Source organism: Mesoplodon mirus, assembly GCF_964341445.2.
Source record: "Mesoplodon mirus genome assembly, chromosome: 8".
Lineage (NCBI taxonomy): Eukaryota > Metazoa > Chordata > Mammalia > Artiodactyla > Ziphiidae > Mesoplodon > Mesoplodon mirus.
The window spans coordinates 119,709,840-119,723,300 of record NC_138984.1 but is presented as its reverse complement, the minus strand read 5'-3'; positions in this window follow the sequence as shown (position 1 = coordinate 119,723,300).

The window sequence follows — 13,461 nt, the reverse complement described above, 5'->3', positions numbered from 1 at the left end:
TCCTGGGGCTCCGGTTTGACTTTCCAACTGCTTTCCTATCAATCTCCCAACTTGGAGAGATAGCCCCTTTAAGCTCCTGGTTCACACAGATTGCCAATTTGGCAGAGGATGAAAGGGAAGAGGGAGAACCAATGAGAGAGTCGCTGTTAGGCATTTGGATGGGCACATGTCACTCTAATTTCTCGGCAGGAAGAAGAATTAACCAAAGTCTCAGCCACCCACCGGGAACCAGTATAGGTCCTGAACCAAAAGTTTGGACTTGCGTTCAGCTCACAAAAAACGAGTTTGAAAATGGAGCTCAGGGGCACAGCAATTCACAAACAGGCAGAGTAATCAAGGCCAAGAATCGTCCAAAAATCTGTTGAGGGAAGGCAACGAGGCGGACTTGAAATCGAGGCAGAATAGCAGGAAACAGATTTCAAGAGGTACGTTGGAATCACCTGTAAAGCACAGGAAGAGGGGCACAACTTCGACAATGATGCACTTGGCCAAAAAGGGCGTATGCGTTTTGTCCTGAATATATTCAGGAGAACACGCATACGCCCTTTTGGCCAAGCAAGCAAGCGGGCAATGCAAATCTGCACTACAAAGAAGTATCACTTCCCACGGGTCAAAAGGGACATCCACAAAATGTGTAAAAACCAGAAAGGCAAGACAGGCCGTGGCGAAATGGGAGCCTTGTTATGCTGATGGGCAGGATGTAAGTTGCCAACTGCCTCACTGGAGGAGTGCATTGTGCTCCCTAAAACAAGTAAACAACAGAGCTACAGAGCCAAGGGCACTTCCAGTCTAGGGAATATACCTTGGGAAATCTGAAAATCCATAAGACAGAGCCACCCCCAAATTGAGGGCTGCACTGCTTACAAGAACCTCAACCTGGGTACACCGGAAATATCCCAGGAAATATAAAAATGGTTCAAAAAATTGTGGAAATTACATACGATGGAATATCCCTCAGCCATGAAATCAATGTCATAAGACCAGTAGCAGCAAAATGAGTGGATTCAGGTACGATGATTCTAAGTGAAAGAAGTCACACAGAAAAAGAAACTTATCATAAGATATCACTTAGGAAGATCCTGTAAACATGGCTACACATGAACTGAGTTAGGAAAGAGAACAGAGTCTCACATTTAGAAAACACTCTTATGCCTGCTTAAGGGGGAAGGAGAGGTGGGGTGATGCATCAAACCAGAGTTTGATATAAGCACAGGTACTGTTCCAAAAACCAACTATGGAATAGACAAGACCTACACCTTCCTCAGTGAAAGGGACTCAAAACCCCATATTTCCCACAGAGGAATAGATCTGACTAGTAAGAATCTTAAAACCTATGTATTGATATGTCTCCATAAGGGAATCAAGTGTGTCTAGACTGGCATAAACATGGCAGCGAGAATCAGCTCAAACCCACTCTAAAAAGGAATTTCAAAAACAGAACAAAGAAACAGGGAAATTCTTTACAATTCCTTCAGGGTCTCTGATGCAACCTGGAATGACCCTATCTACGATGACAGCTGGATGTGGCATGAGGCTGGACACTTGGGACTGAGAGGATTGGTGAGATTGGGTGAGCAAATGCAGACCCTTTAAAGCAATAATGCATGGCAACCATTCCATGGGTCCCACCTCTCCAGGTTGAAGGGAATATTACTACAGCTATAACATGTACGGGAAACCTAGAGAATGGACACACTGTGAATACGAAAGGTTTCTAAAACTCAACGAAGAGTCCCTCTCCTGGTGCTCCGGTTTGACTTTCCAACAGCTTAACTATGAATCTCCCAACTTGGAGAGACAGCCCCTTTAAGCTCCTGGTTCACACAGGTTGCCCATTTGGCAGAGGAGGAAAGGGAAGAGGGAGAACCAATGAGAGAGTAGCTGTTAGGCATTTGGAGGGGCACATGTCACTCTAATTTCCCGGCAGGAAGAAGAATTCACCAAAGTCTCAGCCACCCACCGGGAACCAGTATAGGTCCTGAACCAAATATTTGGACTTGCGTTCAGCTCACAAAAAACGAGTTGAAAAATGGAGCTCAGGGGCACAGCAATTCACAAACTGGCAGAGTAATCAAGGCCAACTATCGTCCAAAAATCTGTTGAGGGAAGGCAACGAGGCGGACTTGAATGTGAGGCAGAATAGCAGGAAACAGATTTCAAGAGGTACGTTAGAATCGCCTGTAAAGCACAGGAAGAGGGGCACAACTTCGACAATGATGCACTTGGCCAAAAAGGGCGTATGCGTTTTCTCCTGAATGTATTCAGGAGAAAACGCATACGCCCTTTTTGGCCAAGCAAGCAAGCGGGCAATGCAAATCTGCACTACAAAGAAGTATCACTTCCCACCGGTCAAAAGGGACATCCACAAAATGTGTAAAAACCAGAAAGGCAAGACAGGCCGTGGCGAAATGGGAGCCTTGTTATGCTGATGGGCGGGATGTAAGTTGCCAACTGCCTCACTGGAGGAGTGCATTGTGTTCCCTAAAACAAGTAAACAACAGAGCTACAGAGCCAAGGGCACTTCCAGTCTAGGGAATATACCTTGGGAAAACTGAAAATCCATAAGACAGAGCTACCCCCAAATTGAGGGCTGCACTGCTTACAAGAACCTCAACCTGGGTACACCTGATATATCCCAGGAAATATAAAAATGGTTCAAAAAATTGTGGAACTTACGTACGATGGAATATCCCTCAGCCATGAAATCAATGTCATAAGACCAGTAGCAGCAAAATGAGTGGATTCAGGTACGATGATTCTAAGTGAAAGAAGTCACACAGGAAAAGAAACTTATCATAAGATATCACTTAGGAAGATCCTGTAAACATGGCTACACATGAACTGAGTTAGGAAAGAGAACAGAGTCTCACATTTAGAAAACACTCTTATGCCTGCTTAAGGGGGAAGGAGAGGTGGGGTGATGCATCAAACCAGAGTTTGATATAAGCACAGGTACTGTTCCAAAAACCAACTATGGAATAGACAAGACCTACACCTTCCTCAGTGAAAGGGACTCAAAACCCCATATTTCCCGCAGAGGAATAGATCTGACTAGTAAGAATCTTAAAACCTATGTATTGATATGTCTCCGTAAGGGAATCAAGTGTGTCTAGACTGGCATAAACATGGCAGCGAGAATCAGCTCAAACCCACTCTAAAAAGGAATTTCAAAAACAGAACAAAGAAACAGGGAAATTCTTTACAATTCCTTCAGGGACTCTGATGCAACCTGGAATGACCCTATCTACGATGACAGCTGGATGCGGCATGAGGCTGGACACTTGGGACTGAGAGGATTGGTGAGATTGGGTGAGCAAATGCAGACCCTTTAAAGCAATAATGCATGGCAACCATTCCATGGGTCCCAACTCTCCAGGTTGAAGGGAATATTACTACAGCTATAACATGTACGGGAAACCTAGAGAATGGACACACTGTGAATACGAAAGGTTTCTAAAACTCAACGAAGAGTCCCTCTCCTGGTGCTCCGGTTTGACTTTCCAACAGCTTAACTATCAATCTCCCAACTTGGAGAGACAGCCCCTTTAAGCCCCTGGTTCACACAGGTTGCCCATTTGGCAGAGGAAGAAAGGGAAGAGGGGGAACCAATGAGAGAGTAGCTGTTAGGCATTTGGATGGGCACATGTCACTCTAATTTCCCGGCAGGAAGAAGAATTCACCAAAGTCTCAGCCACCCACCGGGAACCAGTATAGGTCCTGAACCAAATGTTTGGACTTGCGTTCAGCTCACAAAAAACGAGTTGAAAAATGGAGCTCAGGGGCACAGCAATTCACAAACTGGCAGAGTAATCAAGGCCAACTATCGTCCAAAAATCTGTTGAGGGAAGGCAACGAGGCGGACTTGAAAGCGAGGCAGAATAGCAGGAAACAGATTTCAAGAGGTACGTTGGAATCGCCTGTAAAGCACAGGAAGAGGGGCACAACTTCGACAATGATGCACTTGGCCAAAAAGGGCGTATGCGTTTTCTCCTGAATATATTCAGGAGAAAACGCATACGCCCTTTTTGGCCAAGCAAGCAAGCGGGCAATGCAAATCTGCACTACAAAGAAGTATCACTTCCCACCGGTCAAAAGGGACATCCACAAAATGTGTAAAAACCAGAAAGGCAAGACAGGCCGTGGCGAAATGGGAGCCTTGTTATGCTGATGGGCGGGATGTAAGTTGCCAACTGCCTCACTGGAGGAGTGCATTGTGTTCCCTAAAACAAGTAAACAACAGAGCTACAGAGCCAAGGGCACTTCCAGTCTAGGGAATATACCTTGGGAAAACTGAAAATCCATAAGACAGAGCCACCCCCAAATTGAGGGCTGCACTGCTTACAAGAACCTCAACCTGGGTACACCTGATATATCCCAGGAAATATAAAAATGGTTCAAAAAATTGTGGAACTTACGTACGATGGAATATCCCTCAGCCATGAAATCAATGTCATAAGACCAGTAGCAGCAAAATGAGTGGATTCAGGTACGATGATTCTAAGTGAAAGAAGTCACACAGGAAAAGAAACTTATCATAAGATATCACTTAGGAAGATCCTGTAAACATGGCTACACATGAACTGAGTTAGGAAAGAGAACAGAGTCTCACATTTAGAAAACACTCTTATGCCTGCTTAAGGGGGAAGGAGAGGTGGGGTGATGCATCAAACCAGAGTTTGATATAAGCACAGGTACTGTTCCAAAAACCAACTATGGAATAGACAAGACCTACACCTTCCTCAGTGAAAGGGACTCAAAACCCCATATTTCCCGCAGAGGAATAGATCTGACTAGTAAGAATCTTAAAACCTATGTATTGATATGTCTCCGTAAGGGAATCAAGTGTGTCTAGACTGGCATAAACATGGCAGCGAGAATCAGCTCAAACCCACTCTAAAAAGGAATTTCAAAAACAGAACAAAGAAACAGGGAAATTCTTTACAATTCCTTCAGGGTCTCTGATGCAACCTGGAATGACCCTATCTACGATGACAGCTGGATGCGGCATGAGGCTGGACACTTGGGACTGAGAGGATTGGTGAGATTGGGTGAGCAAATGCAGACCCTTTAAAGCAATAATGCATGGCAACCATTCCATGGGTCCCAACTCTCCAGGTTGAAGGGAATATTACTACAGCTATAACATGTACGGGAAACCTAGAGAATGGACACACTGTGAATACGAAAGGTTTCTAAAACTCAACGAAGAGTCCCTCTCCTGGTGCTCCGGTTTGACTTTCCAACAGCTTAACTATCAATCTCCCAACTTGGAGAGACAGCCCCTTTAAGCCCCTGGTTCACACAGGTTGCCCATTTGGCAGAGGAAGAAAGGGAAGAGGGAGAACCAATGAGAGAGTAGCTGTTAGGCATTTGGATGGGCACATGTCACTCTAATTTCCCGGCAGGAAGAAGAATTCACCAAATCTCAGCCACCCACCGGGAACCAGTATAGGTCCTGAACCAAATGTTTGGACTTGCGTTCAGCTCACAAAAAACGAGTTGAAAAATGGAGCTCAGGGGCACAGCAATTCACAAACTGGCAGAGTAATCAAGGCCAACTATCGTCCAAAAATCTGTTGAGGGAAGGCAACGAGGCGGACTTGAATGCGAGGCAGAATAGCAGGAAACAGATTTCAAGAGGTACGTTAGAATCGCCTGTAAAGCACAGGAAGAGGGGCACAACTTCGACAATGATGCACTTGGCCAAAAAGGGCGTATGCGTTTTCTCCTGAATATATTCAGGAGAAAACGCATACGCCCTTTTTGGCCAAGCAAGCAAGCGGGCAATGCAAATCTGCACTACAAAGAAGTATCACTTCCCACCGGTCAAAAGGGACATCCACAAAATGTGTAAAAACCAGAAAGGCAAGACAGGCCCTGGAGAACAGGGAGCCTTGTTATGCTGATGGGCGGGATGTAAGTTGCCAACTGCCTCACTGGAGGAGTGCATTGTGTTCCCTAAAACAAGTAAACAACAGAGCTACAGAGCCAAGGGCACTTCCAGTCTAGGGAATATACCTTGGGAAAACTGAAAATCCATAAGACAGAGCCACCCCCAAATTGAGGGCTGCACTGCTTACAAGAACCTCAACCTGGGTACACCTGAAATATCCCAGGAAATATAAAAATGGTTCAAAACATTGTGGAACTTACGTACGATGGAATATCCCTCAGCCATGAAATCAATGTCATAAGACCAGTAGCAGCAAAATGAGTGGATTCAGGTACGATGATTCTAAGTGAAAGAAGTCACACAGAAAAAGAAACTTATCATAAGATATCACTTAGGAAGATCCTGTAAACATGGCTACACATGAACTGAGTTAGGAAAGAGAACAGAGTCTCACATTTAGAAAACACTCTTATGCCTGCTTAAGGGGGAAGGAGAGGTGGGGTGATGCATCAAACCAGAGTTTGATATAAGCACAGGTACTGTTCCAAAAACCAACTATGGAATAGACAAGACCTACACCTTCCTCAGTGAAAGGGACTCAAAACCCCATATTTCCCGCAGAGGAATAGATCTGACTAGTAAGAATCTTAAAACCTATGTATTGATATGTCTCCGTAAGGGAATCAAGTGTGTCTAGACTGGCATAAACATGGCAGCGAGAATCAGCTCAAACCCACTCTAAAAAGGAATTTCAAAAACAGAACAAAGAAACAGGGAAATTCTTTACAATTCCTTCAGGGTCTCTGATGCAACCTGGAATGACCCTATCTACAATGACAGCTGGATGCGGCATGAGGCTGGACACTTGGGACTGAGAGGATTGGAGAGATTGGGTGAGCAAAGGCAGACCCTTTATAGCAATAATGCATGGCACCCATTCCATGATTCCCAACTCTCCAGGTTGAAGGGAATATTACTACAGCTTTAACATGTACGGGAAACCTAGAGAATGGACACACTGTGAATACGAAAGGTTTCTAAAACTCAATGAAGAGTCCCTCTCCTGGGGCTCCGGTTTGACTTTCCAACTGCTTTCCTATCAATCTCCCAACTTGGAGAGATAGCCCCTTTAAGCTCCTGGTTCACACAGATTGCCAATTTGGCAGAGGATGAAAGGGAAGAGGGAGAACCAATGAGAGAGTCGCTGTTAGGCATTTGGATGGGCACATGTCACTCTAATTTCCCGGCAGGAAGAAGAATTAACCAAAGTCTCAGCCACCCACCGGGAACCAGTATAGGTCCTGAACCAAAAGTTTGGACTTGCGTTCAGCTCACAAAAAACGAGTTTGAAAATGGAGCCCAGGGGCACAGCAATTCACAAACAGGCAGAGTAATCAAGGCCAAGAATCGTCCAAAAATCTGTTGAGGGAAGGCAACGAGGCGGACTTGAAATCGAGGCAGAATAGCAGGAAACAGATTTCAAGAGGTACGTTGGAATCACCTGTAAAGCACAGGAAGAGGGGCACAACTTCGACAATGATGCACTTGGCCAAAAAGGGCGTATGCGTTTTCTCCTGAATATATTCAGGAGAACACGCATACGCCCTTTTGGCCAAGCAAGCAAGCGGGCAATGCAAATCTGCACTACAAAGAAGTATCACTTCCCACGGGTCAAAAGGGACATCCACAAAATGTGTAAAAACCAGAAAGGCAAGACAGGCCGTGGCGAAATGGGAGCCTTGTTATGCTGATGGGCAGGATGTAAGTTGCCAACTGCCTCACTGGAGGAGTGCATTGTGCTCCCTAAAACAAGTAAACAACAGAGCTACAGAGCCAAGGGCACTTCCAGTCTAGGGAATATACCTTGGGAAAACTGAAAATCCATAAGACAGAGCCACCCCCAAATTGAGGGCTGCACTGCTTACAAGAACCTCAACCTGGGTACACCGGAAATATCCCAGGAAATATAAAAATGGTTCAAAAAATTGTGGAAATTACATACGATGGAATATCCCTCAGCCATGAAATCAATGTCATAAGACCAGTAGCAGCAAAATGAGTGGATTCAGGTACGATGATTCTAAGTGAAAGAAGTCACACAGAAAAAGAAACTTATCATAAGATATCACTTAGGAAGATCCTGTAAACATGGCTACACATGAACTGAGTTAGGAAAGAGAACAGAGTCTCACATTTAGAAAACACTCTTATGCCTGCTTAAGGGGGAAGGAGAGGTGGGGTGATGCATCAAACCAGAGTTTGATATAAGCACAGGTACTGTTCCAAAAACCAACTATGGAATAGACAAGACCTACACCTTCCTCAGTGAAAGGGACTCAAAACCCCATATTTCCCACAGAGGAATAGATCTGACTAGTAAGAATCTTAAAACCTATGTATTGATATGTCTCCATAAGGGAATCAAGTGTGTCTAGACTGGCATAAACATGGCAGCGAGAATCAGCTCAAACCCACTCTAAAAAGGAATTTCAAAAACAGAACAAAGAAACAGGGAAATTCTTTACAATTCCTTCAGGGTCTCTGATGCAACCTGGAATGACCCTATCTACGATGACAGCTGGATGTGGCATGAGGCTGGACACTTGGGACTGAGAGGATTGGTGAGATTGGTTGAGCAAATGCAGACCCTTTAAAGCAATAATGCATGGCAACCATTCCATGGGTCCCACCTCTCCAGGTTGAAGGGAATATTACTACAGCTATAACATGTACGGGAAACCTAGAGAATGGACACACTGTGAATACGAAAGGTTTCTAAAACTCAACGAAGAGTCCCTCTCCTGGTGCTCCGGTTTGACTTTCCAACAGCTTTACTATCAATCTCCCAACTTGGAGAGACAGCCCCTTTAAGCTCCTGGTTCACACAGGTTGCCCATTTGGCAGAGGAGGAAAGGGAAGAGGGAGAACCAATGAGAGAGTAGCTGTTAGGCATTTGGATGGGCACATGTCACTCTAATTTCCCGGCAGGAAGAAGAATTCACCAAAGTCTCAGCCACCCACCGGGAACCAGTATAGGTCCTGAACCAAATGTTTGGACTTGTGTTCAGCTCACAAAAAACGAGTTGGAAAATGGAGCTCAGGGGCACAGCAATTCACAAACTGGCAGAGTAATCAAGGCCAACTATCGTCCAAAAATCTGTTGAGGGAAGGCAACGAGGCGGACTTGAATGCGAGGCAGAATAGCAGGAAACAGATTTCAAGAGGTACGTTAGAATCGCCTGTAAAGCACAGGAAGAGGGGCACAACTTCGACAATGATGCACTTGGCCAAAAAGGGCGTATGCGTTTTCTCCTGAATATATTCAGGAGAAAACGCATACGCCCTTTTTGGCCAAGCAAGCAAGCGGGCAATGCAAATCTGCACTACAAAGAAGTATCACTTCCCACCGGTCAAAAGGGACATCCACAAAATGTGTAAAAACCAGAAAGGCAAGACAGGCCCTGGAGAACAGGGAGCCTTGTTATGCTGATGGGCGGGATGTAAGTTGCCAACTGCCTCACTGGAGGAGTGCATTGTGTTCCCTAAAACAAGTAAACAACAGAGCTACAGAGCCAAGGGCACTTCCAGTCTAGGGAATATACCTTGGGAAAACTGAAAATCCATAAGACAGAGCCACCCCCAAATTGAGGGCTGCACTGCTTACAAGAACCTCAACCTGGGTACACCTGAAATATCCCAGGAAATATAAAAATGGTTCAAAACATTGTGGAACTTACGTACGATGGAATATCCCTCAGCCATGAAATCAATGTCATAAGACCAGTAGCAGCAAAATGAGTGGATTCAGGTACGATGATTCTAAGTGAAAGAAGTCACACAGAAAAAGAAACTTATCATAAGATATCACTTAGGAAGATCCTGTAAACATGGCTACACATGAACTGAGTTAGGAAAGAGAACAGAGTCTCACATTTAGAAAACACTCTTATGCCTGCTTAAGGGGGAAGGAGAGGTGGGGTGATGCATCAAACCAGAGTTTGATATAAGCACAGGTACTGTTCCAAAAACCAACTATGGAATAGACAAGACCTACACCTTCCTCAGTGAAAGGGACTCAAAACCCCATATTTCCCGCAGAGGAATAGATCTGACTAGTAAGAATCTTAAAACCTATGTATTGATATGTCTCCGTAAGGGAATCAAGTGTGTCTAGACTGGCATAAACATGGCAGCGAGAATCAGCTCAAACCCACTCTAAAAAGGAATTTCAAAAACAGAACAAAGAAACAGGGAAATTCTTTACAATTCCTTCAGGGTCTCTGATGCAACCTGGAATGACCCTATCTACGATGACAGCTGGATGTGGCATGAGGCTGGACACTTGGGACTGAGAGGATTGGTGAGATTGGGTGAGCAAATGCAGACCCTTTAAAGCAATAATGCATGGCAACCATTCCATGGGTCCCAACTCTCCAGGTTGAAGGGAATATTACTACAGCTATAACATGTACGGGAAACCTAGAGAATGGACAAACTGTGAATATGAAAGGTTTCTAAAACTCAACGAAGAGTCCCTCTCCTGGTGCTCTGGTTTGACTTTCCAACAGCTTAACTATCAATATCCCAACTTGGAGAGACAGCCCCTTTAAGCCCCTGGTTCACACAGGTTGCCCATTTGGCAGAGGATGAAAGGGAAGAGGGAGAACCAATGAGAGAGTCGCTGTTAGGCATTTGGATGGGCACATGTCACTCTAATTTCCCGGCAGGAAGAAGAATTAACCAAAGTCTCAGCCACCCACCGGGAACCAGTATAGGGCCTGAACCAAAAGTTTGGACTTGCGTTCAGCTCACAAAAAACGAGTTTGAAAATGGAGCTCAGGGGCACAGCAATTCACAAACAGGCAGAGTAATCAAGGCCAAGAATCGTCCAAAAATCTGTTGAGGGAAGGCAACGAGGCGGACTTGAAATCGAGGCAGAATAGCAGGAAACACATTTCAAGAGGTACGTTGGAATCACCTGTAAAGCACAGGAAGAGGGGCACAACTTCGACAATGATGCACTTGGCCAAAAAGGGCGTATGCGTTTTCTCCTGAATATATTCAGGAGAACACGCATACGCCCTTTTTGGCCAAGCAAGCAAGCGGGCAATGCAAATCTGCACTACAAAGAAGTATCACTTCCCACGGGTCAAAAGGGACATCCACAAAATGTGTAAAAACCAGAAAGGCAAGACAGGCCGTGGCGAAATGGGAGCCTTGTTATGCTGATGGGCAGGATGTAAGTTGCCAACTGCCTCACTGGAGGAGTGCATTGTGTTCCCTAAAACAAGTAAACAACAGAGCTACAGAGCCAAGGGCACTTCCAGTCTAGGGAATATACCTTGGGAAAACTGAAAATCCATAAGACAGAGCCACCCCCAAATTGAGGGCTGCACTGCTTACAAGAACCTCAACCTGGGTACACCGGAAATATCCCAGGAAATATAAAAATGGTTCAAAAAATTGTGGAAATTACATACGATGGAATATCCCTCAGCCATGAAATCAATGTCATAAGACAAGTAGCAGCAAAATGAGTGGATTCAGGTACGATGATTCTAAGTGAAAGAAGTCACACAGAAAAAGAAACTTATCATAAGATATCACTTAGGAAGATCCTGTAAACATGGCTACACATGAACTGAGTTAGGAAAGAGAACAGAGTCTCACATTTAGAAAACACTCTTATGCCTGCTTAAGGGGGAAGGAGAGGTGGGGTGATGCATCAAACCAGAGTTTGATATAAGCACAGGTACTGTTCCAAAAACCAACTATGGAATAGACAAGACCTACACCTTCCTCAGTGAAAGGGACTCAAAACCCCATATTTCCCACAGAGGAATAGATCTGACTAGTAAGAATCTTAAAACCTATGTATTGATATGTCTCCGTAAGGGAATCAAGTGTGTCTAGACTGGCATAAACATGGCAGCGAGAATCAGCTCAAACCCACTCTAAAAAGGAATTTCAAAAACAGAACAAAGAAACAGGGAAATTCTTTACAATTCCTTCAGGGTCTCTGATGCAACCTGGAATGACCCTATCTACGATGACAGCTGGATGTGGCATGAGGCTGGACACTTGGGACTGAGAGGATTGGTGAGATTGGGTGAGCAAATGCAGACCCTTTAAAGCAATAATGCATGGCCACCATTCCATGGGTCCCACCTCTCCAGGTTGAAGGGAATATTACTACAGCTATAACATGTACGGGAAACCTAGAGAATGGACACACTGTGAATACGAAAGGTTTCTAAAACTCAACGAAGAGTCCCTCTCCTGGTGCTCCGGTTTGACTTTCCAACAGCTTTACTATCAATCTCCCAACTTGGAGAGACAGCCCCTTTAAGCTCCTGGTTCACACAGGTTGCCCATTTGGCAGAGGAGGAAAGGGAAGAGGGAGAACCAATGAGAGAGTAGCTGTTAGGCATTTGGATGGGCACATGTCACTCTAATTTCCCGGCAGGAAGAAGAATTCACCAAAGTCTCAGCCACCCACCGGGAACCAGTATAGGTCCTGAACCAAATGTTTGGACTTGCGTTCAGCTCACAAAAAACGAGTTGAAAAATGGAGCTCAGGGGCACAGCAATTCACAAACTGGCAGAGTAATCAAGGCCAACTATCGTCCAAAAATCTGTTGAGGGAAGGCAACGAGGCGGACTTGAATGCGAGGCAGAATAGCAGGAAACAGATTTCAAGAGGTACGTTAGAATCGCCTGTAAAGCACAGGAAGAGGGGCACAACTTCGACAATGATGCACTTGGCCAAAAAGGGCGTATGCGTTTTCTCCTGAATATATTCAGGAGAAAACGCATACGCCCTTTTTGGCCAAGCAAGCAAGCGGGCAATGCAAATCTGCACTACAAAGAAGTATCACTTCCCACCGGTCAAAAGGGACATCCACAAAATGTGTAAAAACCAGAAAGGCAAGACAGGCCCTGGAGAACAGGGAGCCTTGTTATGCTGATGGGCGGGATGTAAGTTGCCAACTGCCTCACTGGAGGAGTGCATTGTGTTCCCTAAAACAAGTAAACAACAGAGCTACAGAGCCAAGGGCACTTCCAGTCTAGGGAATATACCTTGGGAAAACTGAAAATCCATAAGACAGAGCCACCCCCAAATTGAGGGCTGCACTGCTTACAAGAACCTCAACCTGGGTACACCTGAAATATCCCAGGAAATATAAAAATGGTTCAAAACATTGTGGAACTTACGTACGATGGAATATCCCTCAGCCATGAAATCAATGTCATAAGACCAGTAGCAGCAAAATGAGTGGATTCAGGTACGATGATTCTAAGTGAAAGAAGTCACACAGAAAAAGAAACTTATCATAAGATATCACTTAGGAAGATCCTGTAAACATGGCTACACATGAACTGAGTTAGGAAAGAGAACAGAGTCTCACATTTAGAAAACACTCTTATGCCTGCTTAAGGGGGAAGGAGAGGTGGGGTGATGCATCAAACCAGAGTTTGATATAAGCACAGGTACTGTTCCAAAAACCAACTATGGAATAGACAAGACCTACACCTTCCTCAGTGAAAGGGACTCAAAACCCCATATT